This window comes from Giraffa tippelskirchi, chromosome 8 (assembly GCF_054371585.1).
Source record: "Giraffa tippelskirchi isolate mGirTip1 chromosome 8, T2T-mGirTip1v1.2.pri, whole genome shotgun sequence".
Classification (NCBI taxonomy): Eukaryota; Metazoa; Chordata; class Mammalia; order Artiodactyla; family Giraffidae; genus Giraffa; species Giraffa tippelskirchi.
This window is the reverse complement of record NC_137282.1, coordinates 23,034,798-23,054,739: the sequence shown is the minus strand read 5'-3', so window position 1 is coordinate 23,054,739 and position 19,942 is coordinate 23,034,798. Positions and strand designations below refer to the sequence as shown.

General features: G+C 41.5%; 1 long non-coding RNA gene across 1 annotated transcript; it reads right to left on the bottom strand.

The window, feature by feature from the left end:
• Positions 1–2,089: 2,089 nt before the first annotated feature.
• On the bottom strand, positions 2,090–16,185 carry LOC145518055 (uncharacterized). The gene is made up of 2 exons (XR_014062567.1): positions 16,078–16,185; positions 2,090–4,228 (listed from the first exon to the last, which is right to left on the bottom strand). It is a non-coding gene; the product is annotated as an uncharacterized LOC145518055 (long non-coding RNA).
• Between the last annotated feature and the right edge of the window lie 3,757 nt (positions 16,186–19,942).

Below are 19,942 nucleotides of genomic sequence, written 5' to 3'. Positions count from 1 at the left end.
TTATGTTGAAAATTCACCAGATACACTGGGTGAACTGCCTCACTGAAGTCTGGATTCAGTATATCTAGTTCCTCTTTCTCTTTATCGTGACAGCTGTGCCAGAAGAGGCAATGAGGTTTGTCCCATGACTTGATATTTATGGGCCCGTGTTGGCACTTAAAGAGCACTTCTTCTGCATTAAGCACTCTATATGACCATTTATTCTGATATTTTCCCTGAAAACAATGCCAAGTTGGCTATTCTATAACTTGTAGTGCTCACCTTTAAAACACATTTAGCTATACTGTCTGCAAGTTTTTTAATAAGGGCTGGAATGTAATGTATCTCTATCAAGAGAGTTGAACTCATTGTTCAAAAGACAAGGAAGAGAGAGGCAGAATGCCAAAGGAGGTGGAATTTGCTGAACATTAGAAAGACAATTCTGTCTAAGGTTTGCTCTGGGGATAAAGATGATCCTTCAGAGATAGCTGACAGATACATTGGTTTCCAGTTCTAATCGTGTTTCCTGTAGTCCTCCTTTCCTTGCTTGAATTCCTCCTACATTTTGCTATTGGTTTAAGCTTCAAACACAAGTTTTTTACATTATTGTTCCATTCAAATGTTTATAATACCTACTAATAGTCTACTGTACTCAATGAAAGCACATCTACTTCTTTTAAAGCTCTCTGGAATAGCAGTCGATCTTTAATACTAAATATCAGTACTATTTCATATTATTCCCTCCAGAAACCCCATCTGATTCAGGATACTGACTCGTACTGTCTCTCCCCACCTCAGCTTCAGGAACCCCCCATGATTATGTCTGGATTTGCTCCTGCTCTTTCCCTCAATGAGAATTCTCTCTGTCATCTCTGGATTTATTAATACTCTCTCCATCCTTCAGATCCACCTCCTAATGGCATCTTCCTTGAAGTTTCACAAGTACTCTCCTCCTGAGATTTTTATGTACGAAGCATTTATTGACAACTTATTATTCAATTAATGCTTTTTAAATATACCACATATCTAATTATTTATATCAATAGTTCTTTAGTTATGAAGTGAAGTGAAAGTTGCTCAGTTCTGTCCAACTCTTTGCAACCCCATGGACTATGCAGTCCATGATATTGTCCAGGCCAGAATACTGGAGAGGGTAGCCTTTCCCTTCTCCAGGAGATCTTCCTAACTCAGGTCTCCCACGTTGCAGATGGATTCTTTACCAGCTAAGCCACAAGGGAAGCCCAAGAATACTGGAGTTGGTAGCCGATCCCTTCTCCAGCAGATCTTCCCAACCAAGGAATTGAACCAGGGTGTCCTGCATTGCAGGTGGATTCTTTACCAACTGAGCTACCAGGGAAGCTGTTTCTTTTGTTATAATTTCTTCTGTTATACTTTTTAGTTTCTTTAGTTATACTTTCATTTTCTTTAGTTATAGCATACTTTAATTTGTGTTTGTATATATCTTATTTGTTTCATGATGTACTTTCTATTTGTAAACAATATTTACTTATTTGGCTACATTGGGTCTTCCATAGCATGTGGGATCTTAATTCCCTGACCAGGGATCAAACCCACATCCCCTGCATTGCAAAGCAGATTCTTGACTGGACCACCAGGGAAGTCCCCGTGATGCACTTTCTTATCGACTAAATGATAAACAATTTGTAGATAACCAATATGTTTTATATTTCTGTCCTACTCAGTAATCCTTAGCTCAGCCCGGACTTTACCTTTATCATTAAGTTTATAGTAGGTATGCAATATATACTCAAATTTTAGGCCACTGGGTTTTTAGCACGTTTCTAGGTATTCATGAATATTTTTGTATAATTACTTTTACAAAATGTCCCAGTCTTCATATTTAATACTGATGAAAACCTAAGTCCAGAGGTCACCTAAAATCATGGGTTTGTTCAAGGGGAAAAATGGCTAATGCAACACTTTAGATAACTGAAAGGAGCTAAAAGATAAGACAAATTATGTGGGTGTTCATGTGTGAACATGAATGTGAAATTTTCATTCAACTTCTGGGCAAATGGATATTTGTGGACTTGAATAAATTCAATCATTTAAAGTCCATCAGCATCAAAGTCCCCTGAAAATCAACTAATTTTTGCATTAAAAAGTATATTTATTAGCAATGCATTGCATGGGGGTGGTTAAAAATGAAACATCTATCAGTTCAGTTCAGTCACTCAGTCGTGTCCGACTCTGCAACTGCAGCACGCCCGGCTTCTCTGTCCATCACCAACTCCCAGATCTTGCTCAACTCATGTCCATCGAGTCAGTGATGCCATCCAACCATCTCATCCTCTGTCATCCCTTCTCCTTCTGCCTTCCATCTTTCCCAGCATCAGGGTCTTTTCTAATGAGTCAGTTCTTCGCATCAGGTGGCCAAAGTTTTGCAGCTTCAGCTTCAGCATCAGCCTTTCCAATGAATATTCAGGATTGATTTCCTTTAGGATTGACTGGTTTGATCTCCTTGCAGTCCAAGGAACTCTCAAGAGGCAACTATATTTAAATCTTGGTTGGCTGAAAATTGCATCTTCTCATTTTTCCAGTTTGCCACTCATATTGAAATGTGGATGTGCTCCTGCAAAGGGTCAGCTAATACAAAAATATTACTTTATTTTTACGGACTTGTGTCTAAAAGAAAGATATTATTCCCATAAAACTTAAAAATACCACACATATACTCTGCCACAAAAAGATTAAACATACAAGACAGTCAAAGAGTAAACTGAGTTCTTCATCTTAATTCTGGCAAGAGAAACCTACTAATGCTATATTAGACTAGACAACAATGAAGAGTTAGTTCTATAAAAGAAATACCAAAGATACAGATAATGTGCACATAGTTTTATAATATAGAGCCAAAATAATACAAAAGGCTTCTATGTCTAGGCACTGTTCTAAGAACTTTATGGATATGTCAGCAATCATAAATCTACCTATCGCTATCTCTAGGTCTATTTCTTTAACAAAAAATGGATATATTAGAATGAAAACCTATTTTACAAAATTGTGCCACTTGTAGTTATGTCAATGTGTTCATTCTAATTTCCTTCATATTTTTATTTCTATAGAAATTGTAAAACATACATTAAAAAGTCTTCTGAATGTTACTACTTCCTACTAAACCCTCTCTGTGCTGGCCATTTGCAACTTCTTTGAAACTGTTCTTCTATAATCCTCTAGCTGAAGGAACCCAGAAAATTTTATACTGAGTATTTATTTGTTTACAAGATTTATATTCATGGCAGCAAATACATTTCAGCTTAAGATGCACTTTAATGCCTGCTGACAATACAATTAAAACTTTTTATCTAAGTTGGATCCCCAAAATCTTGACAAGAAAACCAATAAAAGTACTCTTGCATCTTATGTCCTATTTCTTTGGAGAATAAAAGAATTTGCTAATTAAGTCAATGAGAAACCATGGGCAAAATATTTTAATGGATCATCATCAAAGAGAACATAAAATCCTCTGTTCTTCAAATACCTATTGCTGTTTTTTTTTTTCTCTTTATTTTTAATCTTGCTGAAATCAGTAACTGGAGAATGGGCCTGGCCATTTTATGCAGGCTTCTGTTAGTGTAGACAGATATGATATCCCTCGATGAAACTCAGAAACATAATTTACCCCAGATATTTTTTTAACAACTTTTACAGCAGCATCAAAGAACTATATGCTTAAAAAAATGTTAATTGAGTTACCTGTTCACTTCATCCACCCCCTTCCCTTGTCAATACCATGTTTACCTGCTTAAATTCAGGGGAAAATAATGATATTCACCTGGTGGCTCATACCCTCTTCTTCCTCACCTCTTCCTTGCTTCCTTGTGCTTGTTCCACAAACCCTGAGAGTTGGTCAGGTCAACCTCATCGTACATTCTTCACACTCTGATACCAGTAAGAATCAGATCTTCCTGGGTTCTTTTAATAATATCAGAGCAGGTTTCCCCTTCATCCTTACCTCCCTACCATCTATCCTTCAAATAAGAGCCAGAGTGACCATTTTAATGTATAAATAAAATTACCAAATTCCCTTCACTGAACCCTTCATTGTAGGGTGCAAACTCCTATGATGGCTCTCCATTTCTCTCAGAGAGAGAGGCTGAATGTATAAAAGGACAATAGAGAGACCATATGTGACAGTAGAACTCTGACCTCAGACCTCTGTAGCAGTTGCCCACGGAGCACAAACCCCAGATGCTGCAGTAATCCATCCAGGAAGCCACACCACAACCTATGGAGCAATTGAATCAGAATAGTCAGGACATGGTCAAGGACTGAGAATTTGTCTATTTCTCACCCACCTGCTTCTAACTCAGGACCAACCGTATATGGCATATGTGCATAAATTATATATGTTACCTAACATTATTTATGTCTACATTCTCTACAAGATGATGGTCATGAGGAGGCATTTTTGTCTGTTTTGGCTACAATCATACCCTGTGGCTGGAAAAAGGCTTCTTGGGTTGTCTCAATGCTCCATTGCTTAGGTACCTTTTACAGTTAAGTTAAAAACACAGGTTTGAGCTGCATGGGTCCATTTACATATGCATTTTTTTCAGTCAACCTGTGTAGACTGCAGGGCTACAAAGTCTGTACCAAGTTGAGTCCATGGATGCAAAACCACAGATTCAGAGGCTGACTGTAAGTTATAGGCAGCTTTTCAACTGTGCAGAGGGTTGGTGCCTCTAATCCCCACATTATTAAAGGGTCTAATATAAAACTTGTTTGTGTTGAGTGAGATATTCCAGAATATGCTGATCTATTTTCATGACCTTGGAGCATAGCCAGTATTCATGTATTAATTCTCCATACAGAAAATGATTGCAGATTACCTTTCTTCCATATTGTAGCTTAGTGGTTGAATATCAGGTGTAGTTTAGTTTCATGTTGTGCAGAGTAAGTTGTGCCATGATATTCAACATCTTCTATGCAACAATTTTGTGTGGAAGAAATATTTTGAAATATGATACCATAAGCCAAGAAGCTCTCAAACTACAGTGAGCATCAGAATCATCTGGAGAACTTATTAAAACCCAGGTTTCACATTACTCTCAATGGTGAAAAACAGAAAGCATTCCCTCTAATATCAGGAACAAGAAAAGGGTTTCCACTGTCACCACTATTATTCAACATGGTTTTGGAAGCCCTAGCTATGGCAATCAGAGAAGAAAAAGAAATAAAAGGAATCCAGATGGGAAAAGAAGTAAAGCTCTTACTCTTTGCAGATGACATGATACATATACATAGAAAACCCTAAAGATACTATCAGAAAATTACTAGAGCTAATCAGTGAATTAAGCAAAGTCGTGGGATACAATATCAATACACAGAAATCACTTCCATTCCTATATACTAACAAAGAAAAATCAGAAAGAGAAATTAGGGAATCAATCCCATTCACCATTGCAACAAAAAGAATAAAATATCTAGGAATAAACCTATCTAAGGAGACAAAAGAACTGTATACATAAAACTAAAAGACACTGATTAAAGAAATCAAAGATGACATAAGCAGTAGGAGAGATATTCCATGTTCCTGGGTTGGAAGAATCAATATTGTGAAAATATACTACCAAATGCAATCTACAGATTCAGTGCAATCCCTGTCAAATTACTGATGGCATTTTTCACAGAACTAGAACAGAATAGTCATGTTTCATATGGAAACACAAAAGACCCTGAATAGCCAAAATGGTCTTGAGAAAGAAGAATGGAGCTGGAGTAATCAACCTTCCTGACTTCAAATTATACAACAAAGCTACAGTCATCAAGACAGTATGGTACTGGCACAAGAACAGAAATATAGACCAATGGAACAAATAGAGAGCCCAGAAATAACCCCATGCACCTATGGGTACCTTATTTTTGACAAAGGAGGCAAGAATATATAATGGAGCAAAGACAGCCTCTTCAATAAATGGTGCTGTGAAAACTGGACAGCTACATGTAAAAGAATGAAATTATAACACTTCCTAACACCATGCACAAGGATAAACTCAAAATTCATCAAAGACCTAAGTGTAAGACCAGAAACTATAAATGTCTTAGAGGAAAACATAGGCAGAACACTCGATGACATAAATCAAAGCAAGATCCTCTATGACCCACCTCCTAGAGCAATAGAAATAAAAACAAAAATGAATAAATGGGAGCTAATTAAGGCTTTTGCACAGCAACGGAAACTAGAAACAAGGTGAAAAGACAGCCCTCAGAAGAGGAGAAAATAATAGCAAATGAAACAACTGCCAAAGGATTAATTTCCAAAATATACGAGCAGCATGTACAACTCAATACCAGAAAAAGAACCCAATCAAAAAGTGGGAAAACGACCTAAACACACATTTGTCCAAAGAAGACATACAGATAGCTAATAAACACATGAAAAGATGCTCATTATCAGAGCAATGCAAATGAAAACCACAATGAGATATCACCTCACACTAGTCAGAATGGCCATCATCAAAAAGTCTACAAACAATAAATGCTGGAGAGGGAGGGGAGAAAAGGAAACCCTCTTGACTGTTGGTGGGAATGTAAACTGATACAGCCACTCTGGAAGACGGTATGGATATTCCTTAAAAAACTAGGAATAAAACCACCATATGACCCAGCAATCCCACTCATAGGCATAGACGCTGAGGAAACCGAAATTGAAAAAGACACATGTATCCCATTGTTCACTGCAGCACTACTTACAATAGCAAGAACATGGAAACAACCTAGATGTCCATTGACAGATGAATGGATAAAGAAGCCATGGTACATATACACAGTGGAATATTACTCAGCCATAAAAAGAAATACATTTGAGTCAGTTCTAATGAGATGGATGAACCTAGAGCCTATTATACAGAGTGAAGTAAGTCAGGAAGAGAAAGATAAATATCATACACTAACACATATATGTAGAATCTAGAAAGATGGTACTGATGAATTTGTTTGCAGGGCAGCATTGGAGCAGCAGATATAGAGAGCAGACTTATGGACATGGGGTCGGAGGAGGAGAGAGTTAGAGGTATTCAGAGAGTAACATGGAAACTTACATTACCATATGTTAAATAGATAACCAATGGGAATTTGCTGTATGACTCAAGGAGCTCAAATAGGGGCTCTGTATCAACCTAGAGGGGTGGGATGCAAAGGGAAATGGGAGGCAGGTTTAAGAGAGAAGGGACATATGTAAAGCTATGACTGATTCATGTTGATGTTTGACAGAAAACAACAAAATTCTGTAAAGCAATTATCCTTCCATTAAAATATAAATAATAAAAAAAAACAGATTTCAGGGCCCCCTTCCCAGAATTTCTGATTCACGCCTCTGATTGTGAGGCATGACCTGACAATTTGCATTTCTAACAAGTTCTTAGGTGATGCTGTTGCTGCTGGTCCAGGGATTACACCTTGAGAACACTGTTCTAAGCCTTACCACTGGAAGCATGGTCCATGGGCCAGCAGCATCAGCAACACCAAGAATATGTTAAGCCCAGGCTGTATTCCAGTGCCATTTCATTAGACTTTGCATTTTAACTGATGACTTAACAAGATGCATTCTCTGGGTGATCCCTATTCATATTAGAGTCTAGAGAAACATTAAGGTTCTAAAGAATAGGAGAAGTAGAGGATTGAATGTTCTTCCAGAGGCTGTGCAAAGTCCAGCACTGCCCGGTGTAAAGAAACACAAATGGTTCAAATCTCTAAGTTTTACATTTATGTATAAGTACACACACACACACACACACACACACACACACACATTTGTTTGTAGTCTACAAAAACATTTTTTAAAAAAGACAGTTTGTTGCAGGTTGAGGAACTCAGTGATCAGTGCAAAGAAACAGAGGAAAACAACAGAATGGGAAAGACTAGAGCTCTCTTCAAGAAAATTAGAGATACCAAGGGAATATTTTATGCAAAGATGGGCAAAATAAATGACAGAAACAGTATGGACCTAACAGAAGCAGAAGATATTAACAAGAGGTGACAAGAATACACAGAAGAACTGCACAAAAAAGATCTTCATGACCCATATAATCACGATGGTGTGATCACTCACCTAGAGTCACACATCCTGGAATGTGAAGTCAAGTGGGCCTTAGGAAGCATCACTATCAACAAAGCTAGTGGAGGTGACAGAATGCCAGTTTCAAATCCTGAAAGACGATGCTGTGAAAATGCTGCACTCGATATGCCAGCAAATTTGGAAATCTGAGCAGTGGCCACAGGACTGGAAAAGGTCAGTTTTCATTCCAATCCCAAAGAAAGGCAATGCCAAAGAATGTTAAAACTACCACACGATTGCGCTCGTCTCACACACTAGCAAAGTAATGCTAAAAATTCTCCAAGCCAGGCTTCAGCAGTACATGAACCATGAACTTCCAGATGTTCAAGCTGGATTTAGAAAAGGCAGAGGAACCAGAGATCAAACTGTCAACATCATCGAAAAGGCAAGAGAGTTCCAGAAAAACATCTACTTCTGCTTTATTGACTACGTCAAAGCCTTTGACTGTGAGGATCACAATAAACTTGGAAAATTCTTAAAGAGATGGGAATACCAGACCACCTGACCTGCTGGCTGAGAAACCTGTATGCAAGTCAAGAAGCAACAGTTAGAACTGGATATGGAACAATGGACTGGTTCCAAATTGGGAAAGAAGTACGTCAAGGCTGTATATTGTCACCCTGCTTATTTAACTTATACGCAGAGAACATCACATGAAATGCTGGGCTGGATGAAGCACAAGCTAGGATCAAGACTCCTGGGAGAAATATCAGTAACCTCAGATACGCAGATGACACCACCCTTATGGCAGAAAGTGAAGAAGAACTAAAGAGCCTCTTGTTGAAAGTGAAAGAAGAGAGTGAAAAAGTTGACTTAAAGCTCAATATTCAGAAAACTAAGATCATGGCATCCGGTTCCATCACTTCATGGCAAATAGATGGGGAAACAGTGGAAACGGTGGTAGACTTTATTTTTTTGGTCTCCAAAATCACTGCAGATGGTGATTGCAGCCACGAAATTAAAAGACACTTGCTCCTTGGAAGAAAAGCTATGACCAACCTAGACAGCATATTAAAAAGCAGAGACATTACTTTGCTGACAAACGTCCATCTAGTCAAAGCTATGGTTTTTCCAGTAGTCATGTATGGATGTGCGAGTTTGACTATAAAAAAAGCTAAGCACTGAAGAACTGGTGCTTTTGAACTGTGGTGTTGGAGAAGACTCTTAAGAGTCCCTTGGACAGCCAGGAGATCAAACCAGTCAATCCTGAAGGAAATCAGTCCTGAATATTCATTGGAAAGACTGACGCTGAAGCTGAAACTCCAATAATTAGGCCACCAAATGCAAAGAACCAACTCACTGGAAAAGAACTTGATGCTGGGAAAGACTGAAGGCAGGAGGAGAATGGATGACAGAGGATGAGATGGTTGGATCGCATCACTGACTCAATAGATATGAGTTTGAGCAAGCTCCAGGAGCTGGTGATGTACAGGGAAGGCTGGTGTGCTGCAGTCCATGGGGTCACAAAGAGTCGGTCATGACTGATACTAAACTGAACTGAACTGAAGAGTTTCAGATTCAGTGAGAGAGCAACCAGCAACCCAGGGAACAGGAAAACCAGAATCAAGCAGGGATTCTAGGGGCAGCCACCAGCCAATTCTAACACCCACATGCCTAGAAGTTATTACAAACAAGAGACTCAGGCAAATTTCCCTCTCCTGTCTCTGAGGGATAGAAAACTCGTGGGGGATAGAAAAGACTTCTGCATGGACTGCTTCTGTTTTGCATATTCTTAGTTGCATGAAAGAAGTATAATGACAGGTCTGAAGATGTTAATATTTATGAACAATCTGAACTCAAGCTAGGGGCAGAAATGGCCAAAGTGAAAGTGAAAGTCGCTCATTCATGTCTGACTCTGTGAGTCCACGGAATTCTCCGGGCCAGAAAACTGGAGTGGGTAACCTTTCCCTTCTCCAGGGGATCCTCCCAATCCAGGGATTGAACCCAGGTCTCCCACATTGCAGGCAGATTATTTACCTGCTGAGCCACAAGGGAAGCCCAGAAATGGCTGAGGAAAGGTACATGTATAAAGACACTTTCTTTTCCCTTGAAGGGCTTTCTAGGTGGTGCTAGTGGTAGGTAAAGAACCCATCTGCCACTGCAGGAGACCTAAGAAATGCAGGGTCCATCCCTGGATCAGGAAGATCCTCTGTAGGAGGGCATGGCAACCCACTCCAGTATTCTTGCCTGTAGAACTTAATGGACAGAGGAACCTGGCAAGCTACATCCACAGGGTCGCAAAGAACTGGACATGACTGAAGGACTTAGCATGCACGCATGCACACATTCTCTTGAATTTTCTTTGTTCAATGGGAAAAACTCTCATTTATAGGAGTAAACCACGGAAGACTATCAAGAAAGGCTTAAATATCTGAGTAAATGTATCCATTTTATCCCCTACTGCTCATGATACAGCATTTTTTCCAAACGATTATATTCTTTTTATGTTTAATATTTTAAAATAAAATTCAGTATTAAAATGATAATGGGATAAAATTAGTGACAAGAAATCTGTGCAAAGCTGTTAGGTTTTTTAGGGGACATGGTTTACTAGGTAGAGGAAGTTTGCATTAAAGATAGTAGATAATTGTGATGCAATCATTTCTTTTCTAATGCAGGTCAAAAAATAAAGCATCCTTAATCTCTACAATAAAATGATATGGACTACTACTGAAATAGTATGTGGGTGAGCTGGGATATGTACGAGGCTTTAAAATGATATTACTGTAAACATTTTTTAAACTTATCTACTTAACTTTTTATGCTTCTGAAATTTCCTGCCAATTTTTATTTCAGTTTTTATTATTTGTTTATTTTTAAGCTGCTTGGTTTAAGTTTTTAGCATTTGGGGGGGGGGGAAGGTGTAGCTGGAACACTCAGTCTTGGCAAACCTTGGCAAACTGAGGTCAAAGATTTCATTATAAATAAAGGGGAAACTATGTTTTTGTCATATTAAATTCTTCATTTCTCACTGCTGAACATGACCTTTCTTTAATTAGAAATGTTTTACTTGATTTCGGCAGTTACAATGTATGTTGAAAGAAGTTACAGATTTTTACAGTCATATATAGGCTTATAAAGTTATTTAATAGCCTAATAACAATAGCAGATTTCATAGTGTTTTAAACTGCTTTGTATGTGCCTATAAATTAGGATGCTAATATTCAGTTTACTGAGACATAAATCATTTCAATTAAATATTTCTTATTCAGCTTTACTTCTCTTTCCTGGAAAATAATGATTAAAAATAGTCACAAAGGCGCCTGGCCTGAAAGCAAAATCTTAGTTTCAAAAACAAAGCACTTTTTGAACAATGTGAAAATGACTAAACCCTCACTGTTCACTTCCTTCCATGATTATGAGGATCTAATGAGGGTAAACTTTTAGAAGAAAGGAGTGAACATCAACATTGACCTTGATCTTTTATCTAATTTTTCTCTGTCTTTTCCCAGCTAATATTTCCATGAGTTGTTTATAAGGATCACATATTTACCTGAAGATAAAGTGAATATTGTTTTCAATCCAGCAATTATTCACAGGTGACATAGTACACACATAATAGCTGCTTACGCTTATTAATTTTAAAAAATTGTAATGCTGAATGACTATCAAGCATGACTGTAATTAGCAATTTTCTGCAACATTTAGCCAAATCCTGGGTCGGTGGTTCTGTAAATAGCTTTTCTTCGGAGAAGCTATGCTTCATTTGAGTTACCTAAGAATTCTGTCTGCTATCTGATTAGTGTTTCTCAGACTGACCACAGGGTAGATTAAGTGACCAGTGGAGATATATTTCTGGATCCAGAAAAAAAAAAAGTGATTAACCCTGTGTTTATTCGGTAGATGCAATCATGGTCATGCTTCAGAAGAGGAGAAACAGGAGCTTCCACATAGGTCTCCAAATAGAGGGAACCCCATTTGCATGAATGTCCTATCTCTCTCGTCTCACCCAGGGAACCACACAGATTTTAGTCCACAAGGTGCAAGAAAACCAGTGTTCAGCCTGCCACAGGGTCATGATCTTTCTTTCTTCTCCTCCTAGCATCTCTAGATGTCCAGCTCATCAGCTTGGGGCTTCTGCTCTGTAAAAAGTTCACCTTTCCTTTAAATAATTCTAAGTGAGGAGAGGACGCAGCAAGAAGGCAGCCATCTACAAGTGAGGGAGGGAGCTCTCACCAGGGCCGTGCATGCCGGCTCCCTGGTCTCAGCCTTCCAGCCCCTGGAACTGCGCGTGCTAAGTCGCTTCAGTCATGCCTGACTCTTTGTGACCCTATGGAGTGTAGCCCGCCAGGATCCTCTGTCCTTGGGATTCTCCAGGCTGGAGTGGGTTGCCATCCAGAACTGTGAGAAAAGAAATGTCTTTTGTTTAAGTCTTTCATTCTGTGGTATTTTGTTATGCAGTCCAAGCAGACTAAGACACCATCCAATCCCAACTCTTTTAACAAATTTGAAATCCAGTGAAGATACCCAGTCCCAAACACTTTCTTCTAACTTCACTCAAAGCATGAAGGACTAGTTCCTCTCTATAGTCTAATAGACACAGTAACTCATATCCGACTCTTTGTGACCCCATGGACTGTAGCCCACCAGGCTCCTCTGTCCATGGGATTCAACAGGCAAGAACATTTGCAGTGCATAGCCTTTCCCGTCTCTAGGGGATCTTCCTGACCCAGGGATCAAACCCAGGTATCCTGCATTGCAGGTGGATTCTTTACCATCTGAGGCACCAGGGAAGCCAAAGTATTCAATAAACAAGTATAATTTCTGGGGAAGGAAAATGTTTATAGGATTGCGTGTTATTCATATTGTTTTCCATAATACAATATGTGTAATTCATCGATGAGAAGGGACACCTGAATCTTAGTGGAATTGGCTTGAGAATCACAGACAGCCAATACCATTTATTAATCCCATGTGTTTTGATACAAAAGAAACATGTGAAATGCCTGGTGATTTCCGGGGCTCTTTATGAATACAGAGTGGGATTTTACCCACTGTCTCTTATTACAGCTTGCCTCTTTCTGTTGTGGATTATAACATATTTAATGAATACTGTGCTTAAAGTTCAACTGAGGTCACAGGCATTCCTCATTCCACTCTTATGTGATACATCTTCAAAAACAGATATGGCTGAGCAAAAATCACATTTAATAGCACCATAGTTTCAGGCTCCAATACCTTGTCATGCAAACATAATGCAAGCTTTTTCTCTAGGGAGGACATTTGATCAGAGCTGAAGGCTTAGGGGACAGATGGGAATTGCTGAGAGACTAAAAGCAGATGTAACTTCAGTTGGCAATGTCTTTTCTCTTGGGTCCTCTCTCTTATTCTAAACTCCAGTTACCTGCCTCATAGTCCTTGGTTAAGCGATCCCTTTAACAGGTTGTCCATTACACTCCATTGCTATAAGAGCATCCAGCTGAGAGGAGGTTCTCCCACAGTGTCTGGAGGCTCCTTGCGGAGCCATCCCACTCTTCATCTGGAGGTTCTCTCGTAGTTCTTGAACCCTGTGAGGCGCAAAGAGGTTTCGCCCTTCACGGACCACTGCCCCCAGCCTTCCACCACTCTCTGGGGGCGCTCGTTGTCGTTTTATGTACTTGACTTTCTCTTGGTTTGTGACCAGTTGGCCTGCCTCCAATTTACTCCACCATCTACAGATCCTGAGCTGTCATATTTACTGAAAGCTACTAGATCCTGAAATGGACCAAGTCATTTTGTTTGAGCTCCTGATTAATGCGAGTTAAAAGGCTTTCGCAAGAAATCATAGCAGAGCTCAGCAATTCCTACCATAACATTTGCAAAGCTCTTTCATCACACAGTATGTTTTTCTCAGTGAACAGGCTTTTGGCAACCAAGCACTCCATGGCATTCTTCTTTAAACTGTCCTTCTCTCTCCCCCAAGCTCCCTACCAGCAGGATTGAGAGCACTAAGCAGCGTAGTAAAAATTTATCCCTGCAAAATTAAGAAACACAACAAGCATCAGACTTACTGAAGGGTTTAATGGACAGAGAAATTGATGTGCTATCCTCACTAAACGCCTCTCTTTGCAGCAATCTGGGATTCTAGGACTGCTTTGTGAACCATCAGGAATAATTGTAGCTACAATTTTATTAGTAGCTGGGGGATAGAGCTATATTTCCTCCCGTCATCTTTTTCAGGCAACTTTGCTGCGGACTTTGCTGCATCTTAATCTAAGAAATGAGCTGAGAGCACACCCTTGCTGTCCTGCATTTATGGTACATGTGAGTCTGTTAGGCATTACTTACAGGAAATGCTTGATTCTTGTTCTGTGCTTTTAGGACCTTACGTGCCAGATTTAAAACTTTTTTAGCTATACCCTTTAATATAAATATTTACATTTATTTAAGATTTTTAAGTCACTTTCACACAGGGAACATAACTTGGAAAGGCAGAAACATTCTTGCTTGAACCCTTGCAAAGCTGTGTATTTCAAATTTCTGAATTTGGCAAGTGTGTCTTTGTTGCCGTTAACTTCCTCTGTCTCTTCTCTTTTCTCGCTTGTGGTCTTCCTCCTTCATCCTGTGACCCTCCAAGTTAAATGGTGAACACGGGAATGGCATATCTTAAACATCTCTCAAGTACTAGGATTTTTTTTAAAGACATCAAAGTCTTATGGGAAATGGAAGTAAAAATTTTCGGGGGGAATGGTGTCTCCTGGCAGAACAGAAGCAAAGCATGTCTTGTCTCTGACATGCAAATGCAACTCCATTTTATTATCAGGAAAACTAGAAATCAGTGTTGAAATCAAACTAGTTGTGTATTAGAAGGAGGAGATAGATGCTTCTAAAAATAAGCTGTGACCTAAGTCGAACTTGTTATTGACATCAGTATTTTGGAAGGACTCAACATTGTTAAAAACAAGAAAATAGGCCCCAAATGGAGTAATGTATGCTAAACCCCATGTCACCAATATATAGTGCAGTGATAGTTTTAGGCGCTCAGTTGTGTCTGACTCTTTGTGACACTATGGACTATGGCCCACCAGGCTCCTCTGTCCACGGTATTTCTTAGGCAAGGATAATGGAGTAGGTTGCCATTTTGCTTCTTCAGGGGGTCTTCTCAACTCAGGGATCGAACCTGAGTCCCCCGCATTGCAGGCAGATTCCTTACCATCTGAGCCACCAGGGAAGCTCCGTGTCACCAAACTGAGACTTAATTACAGTTTCAGATCTCTGAGAAATGGAATCTTAAACCAGTCAATTAGGACTGACCTATGCTGATGACCTGATCAGCTCTAATGAGATTATCTGCCTGAGAGACCACTGCCTTCTCGAAGAAGGAAAGTCACCTTGCAATAACTGACATGCTTTGTTGCCTGCTACTCTCTGCCTATACAATCTTGGCCTCATGTAGCTCTTCAGAGCTCTGCTAGACTGAAGGCTGCTTAATTTGTGAATGGTTGAGCAAAGACAGTAAGAGCTTTAAAACTTACTCAAATTGAATTTTGTTTTTTAAAAAAGTGTTGGGTTTATAGCCACGGATTTTGAAAAAGAGAAAGCTGGTTGCACTTAGACGCAGAACAGGTATGACCCAGGGTGAGTGACCTCCCCACTCTCCATCTCGCTTTGGTGGTTGTTTATCTGCTAAATGGAAATAGCAATAAACACGTCTACCTGCCAGGCTTTGTGGGAATTAAAATGATGAAGGATGCAGAGTGCTTAGCACAGGCTCACACTGGGGAGCAGTCTCCCTGACCTAGGAGAAGGCAGCAGGGAGAGCGCTCCTTTCAAGAGAGGCTGAATTCATTCTGAGAAGGTCATTAGCATGGCTGTGAAGGTAATGGAGTGGGAATTGTTTATTCCCTAGCAAGGAAGAAACGAAGTGGATGGAAACCTGCAGTGGAGGGCTTGTTTTCTCTCATCCTAGCCCAAGGTCCTGCTGGACAGCCCCCCTCGAGTCTTCTCTTTCCTCCCAACATTCTATATTCCATGCTCCTTTAAAAACATGTCCTGAAATACATCAAATGGAAACACCCAATTAGAAATCCTTTGCTTACTCTACTGTGCCCACGCAGCTGGAATTGGCTGAGGAGACACCCTCGAGGCTGTTCTGAATGACATCAATCCGGTTTGTCACCTGCACACTTGAAAAGTGAAAGTCACTCAGTCGTATCCAACTCTTTGTGACCCCATGGACTGTATAGTCCATGGAATTCTCCCGGCCACAATACTGGAGGGAGTAGCTTTTCCCTTTTCCAGGGGATCTTCCCAACCCAGGGATTGAACCCAGGTCTCCCACACTGCAGGCAGATTCTTCACCAGCTGAGCCACAGGGGGAGCCCTGCACACTTGAGTGGGCCCTCAGTGCTGCCCCGAAATCACGGCATATTTGCCTCATGCCATGATTGTTCCACCCCCCCAGGACTATTTCACAACTTCTCTTTTCTCCTCAAACCTTAAACCTTCTCATTCTGTCCATACTCCCTATTTCATGGAGAAAATCATACAAATCAGAAGAGAACCCCCACACTGGCTCCGACCCCTAAACCTTGTCCCGTCTTCAGTGCCTTTCCTCTTGGGAGAACTACCCCTCTCTGCTCGTCTCCCAGACCAACCACTCCATTTGACCCCATGCTCTCACCCACTCGGCACATTACTCTGTGATGTACCTCTCCGTTTGCACCAGTCCCTGAGGTATCTCCTGTGTCATTTTTAATATTCACCTAAGATAGTATATGGGCTTCCCTGGTGGCTCAGTGGGAAAGAATCCGCCTGCCAATGCAGGAGACGCGACAGCAATCCCTGGGGTGGGAAGGTCCCCTGGAGAAGGAAATGGCAACCCACTCCAGTATTCCTGCTGGGGAATCCCATGGTCAGAGGGGCCTGGCAGGCTACAGTACCTGGCAGGTCCCAAGAGTCAGACAGGACTTAGCGACCCAACGGATACAATACCGTATGTACTCTTCTAGGTACTACCTGTTTCTTTGTATCTTTTAACGGAAAAATATGTTCAAGAGTTGTCCAATGTCGCTCTTTCCAGATACTCTCACCGTGTCTTTGGAACTGATTTCAGTCAAGGTTTCCCCCAAGCCACTTGGCTGAACTTGGTCTTGTCGAGGTAACGGAGAACCGTCACATTGGCAAGTCCAGTGAGCAGCTCTGATTCCTTGTCGCCTTGACAAAAGCAGCCTTTGATTCAGATGATGAGTCTCTCCTTTTTAAAACATTCCTTGCATGTGGCTTCCAGAGCATCATCTCTCTGATTCTCGTGCTTCATCGCCCAGCCCCATCCTCAGTCTCTGTGGCTGATGGGTGATTCCTTATTTCCTGAAGACTCGGGGTTGAATGTCTTTGGGGGTCTCTGCAAGCATCTACTCAACTCTCCTAGAAAGTATCTTCCACTTTCATGGCTTTCAGTATATATGTAAACTGACAGCTCCTAAATTTGTATCTCAGCAGGTCTTGCATCCTGAAATAATGCCATTTGGGCATATTGATTATTTTGAAGTAAATGTACTTGAGGAACAGCCAGTTCAGGAAGGGCACTGGGCCTCATTTTTCTATTGGAGGGCCGATAGAAGCTAAGGAAAACTGTATCAAATTAGAACAAGATTTTCCATGCTTCTTGTGTCTAAAACTGGCATTACTACTGTGCATGCACATCTGAGCACACATGAATTACTGAGAAGGCACCTTTCGAATTTCTACATTCTGTAGAGCAGGCTGGCAAGGGAGCAGGTAGCCCAGGCTGGGGAGACGTAGTCATAAAAGCAGCACTGCTCTGGAGTACGCTCATCCTCAGGAGAAAGCATTATTTATGCAGTTTCCAAGTGGTATTGTCAGGGAAAAGCCACAAAGAGCTAATGTGCCACGATTCCTGTGTTTCTATGTCTTCTGAGCAAGGCCTGGCTTGTTCTGTACTATGTATTCAAGGAACAGCCTTAGAGATAGAGGGAGGGTCTCTATGCAGCTAAGGACGTGTTTGCTTACAACCTTGGCAGAGAGAGGAGTCTGTCTCCTTGGAGCCAAGGGCAGACACACTTTTTGCCCGTTTTACAAAATTGGGGTTCGGGGTCCTCTCCTGTAGTACAACCCACAGCACTTGGAGGGGTCATCTGGGCCTCTTTGTGGTGCCCTGTGGGAACTGGAGCTCAGGGAAGTGGCATGAAAATGCAGACAGTCTGGCTACTACTGTTGCTTTAGGTAATATATTGTCTTTCATCTCTGACCTGGAGTTTCAGGTCATCCACCAACTCTATGCCACTCTGGAAGGGTAAATTGTTAGTTTGCAAGTAGGGTAACATTTCAGACCCTTCACAATCCTTGACAGTTTGGGTGATGAGGGTGGGATAGGGAGACAGAGTTGCCTTTCTAGAAAATAAGAGTGAGGACTTCTTGGGCTAACTAACAAGATTCAAGGGGAGTCCATGGGAATTGGTAGTGAAATTGTTGACAAATGATATGAGCAACTGGACGATAAATGACCCTTCCCCTTTGTCCATTAAGGGGAGATGGGCACAGGATGAGTCCCAGCAAACAGGTTCAAAAACTGCTGCCTAAGTATTGTGTTGTAGTTAACTTTCCTGGAGGCAGAGGAACTTCCTTGAGGATCTGATGGTCAGTTCAGGTCTGCTGCATTGTGACAATGGGAGCTAGGGTTCCCCTGCAGGCAAAACTTTCCAGACCCTTTCAGAAAATAGTTATAGAGGAGTATGACTAAGCTGAGTGTGAAAGGAGAGAAAATGAAGAGATGGCATTAGTGGTCAAGAAGCTGCCTGCCAGTGCGGGAGATACAAGAGACACGGGTTCGCTTCCTGAGCCAGAAAGATCCTCTGGAGGAGGGCAAGGCAATCCACTCCAGTATTCTTGCCTGGAGAATCCCATGGACAGAAGAGCCTTGCCGGCTACAGTGCATGGGGTCACGAAGAGTCGGACAGGACTGAAGCGACTTAGCACCCACACCTGCAGAGAAAGAGGTAATTGTTTAAACCTGGGCTGGTTCCCTTGGAACGTGATGGGGCGGAGCTTGTTAAGGTAGAAAGGCAGCCGCTGAGCCTCTTAGAAGCTCAACCTCAGAAACCCTGGGTGGCAACTCGAGATCTGTTGGAAGGCAACAGCGCAAGGACTCTGAGGTTTTACTTGTTTGCTTGCAGTGGATTCTCGCTTTGGTAAGGAAACGTTAGCACTCCCAGGCAGATTTCTCTGAGACAATGAAACTCCTGGGGGAAACCACAGCAGAGACGCTGACTAGTTTTCTGGATCTTACTGCCCTGGATTGGATTTAGAAGACGGATAAAAAACACCCGCTGGAGAAGGAGAAACTTTCTCCCAAGAAAGTGAAAGTGAAGTTGCCCAGTCGTGTCCGACTCTTTGCAACCCCATGGACTGTAGCCCACCAGGCTCCTCTGTCCATGGAATTTTCCAGGCAAGAGTACTGGAGTGGGTTGCCATTTCCTTCTCCAGGAGAACTAAATTTAGGTATACTCTTGTGGTCAGCCTCACCACCACGGAAAACTTACCTCGCCCTCACTTTGAAATGAGGCAAGAGGTTAAGAGGTGTTAGCTTGGCAGCGGGGCCGGGGTACCACCCATCAAAGAGGATGCCCTTAAAAGCTGCTGCCGTGGGAGCCAAGCGGAAGTAGGCCAGACCTCGCGGCCTGGCTGGTGGTCCTGGTGGTCCCGGCTGGACGGCAGCCTGACTGCGCTGCTGGGTGCGTGGTACAAGCAGGCGGCTCCCAGGGTACGAGCAAGAGCGTTTCAACCCCGGAAACAGAGCACCGGACAGGCTGAGAACCTCGGGAGTTCGTGTTGTTGAACCAGGGCAGCTGCTGCACAGCTAAGGTAAGAACGAGGCCTTGAGCAGCGGCCCAGGGCCTATCTTTCTCTGGTCTCCATTCTCCCACTTCCTCCCCGCCGACCTCA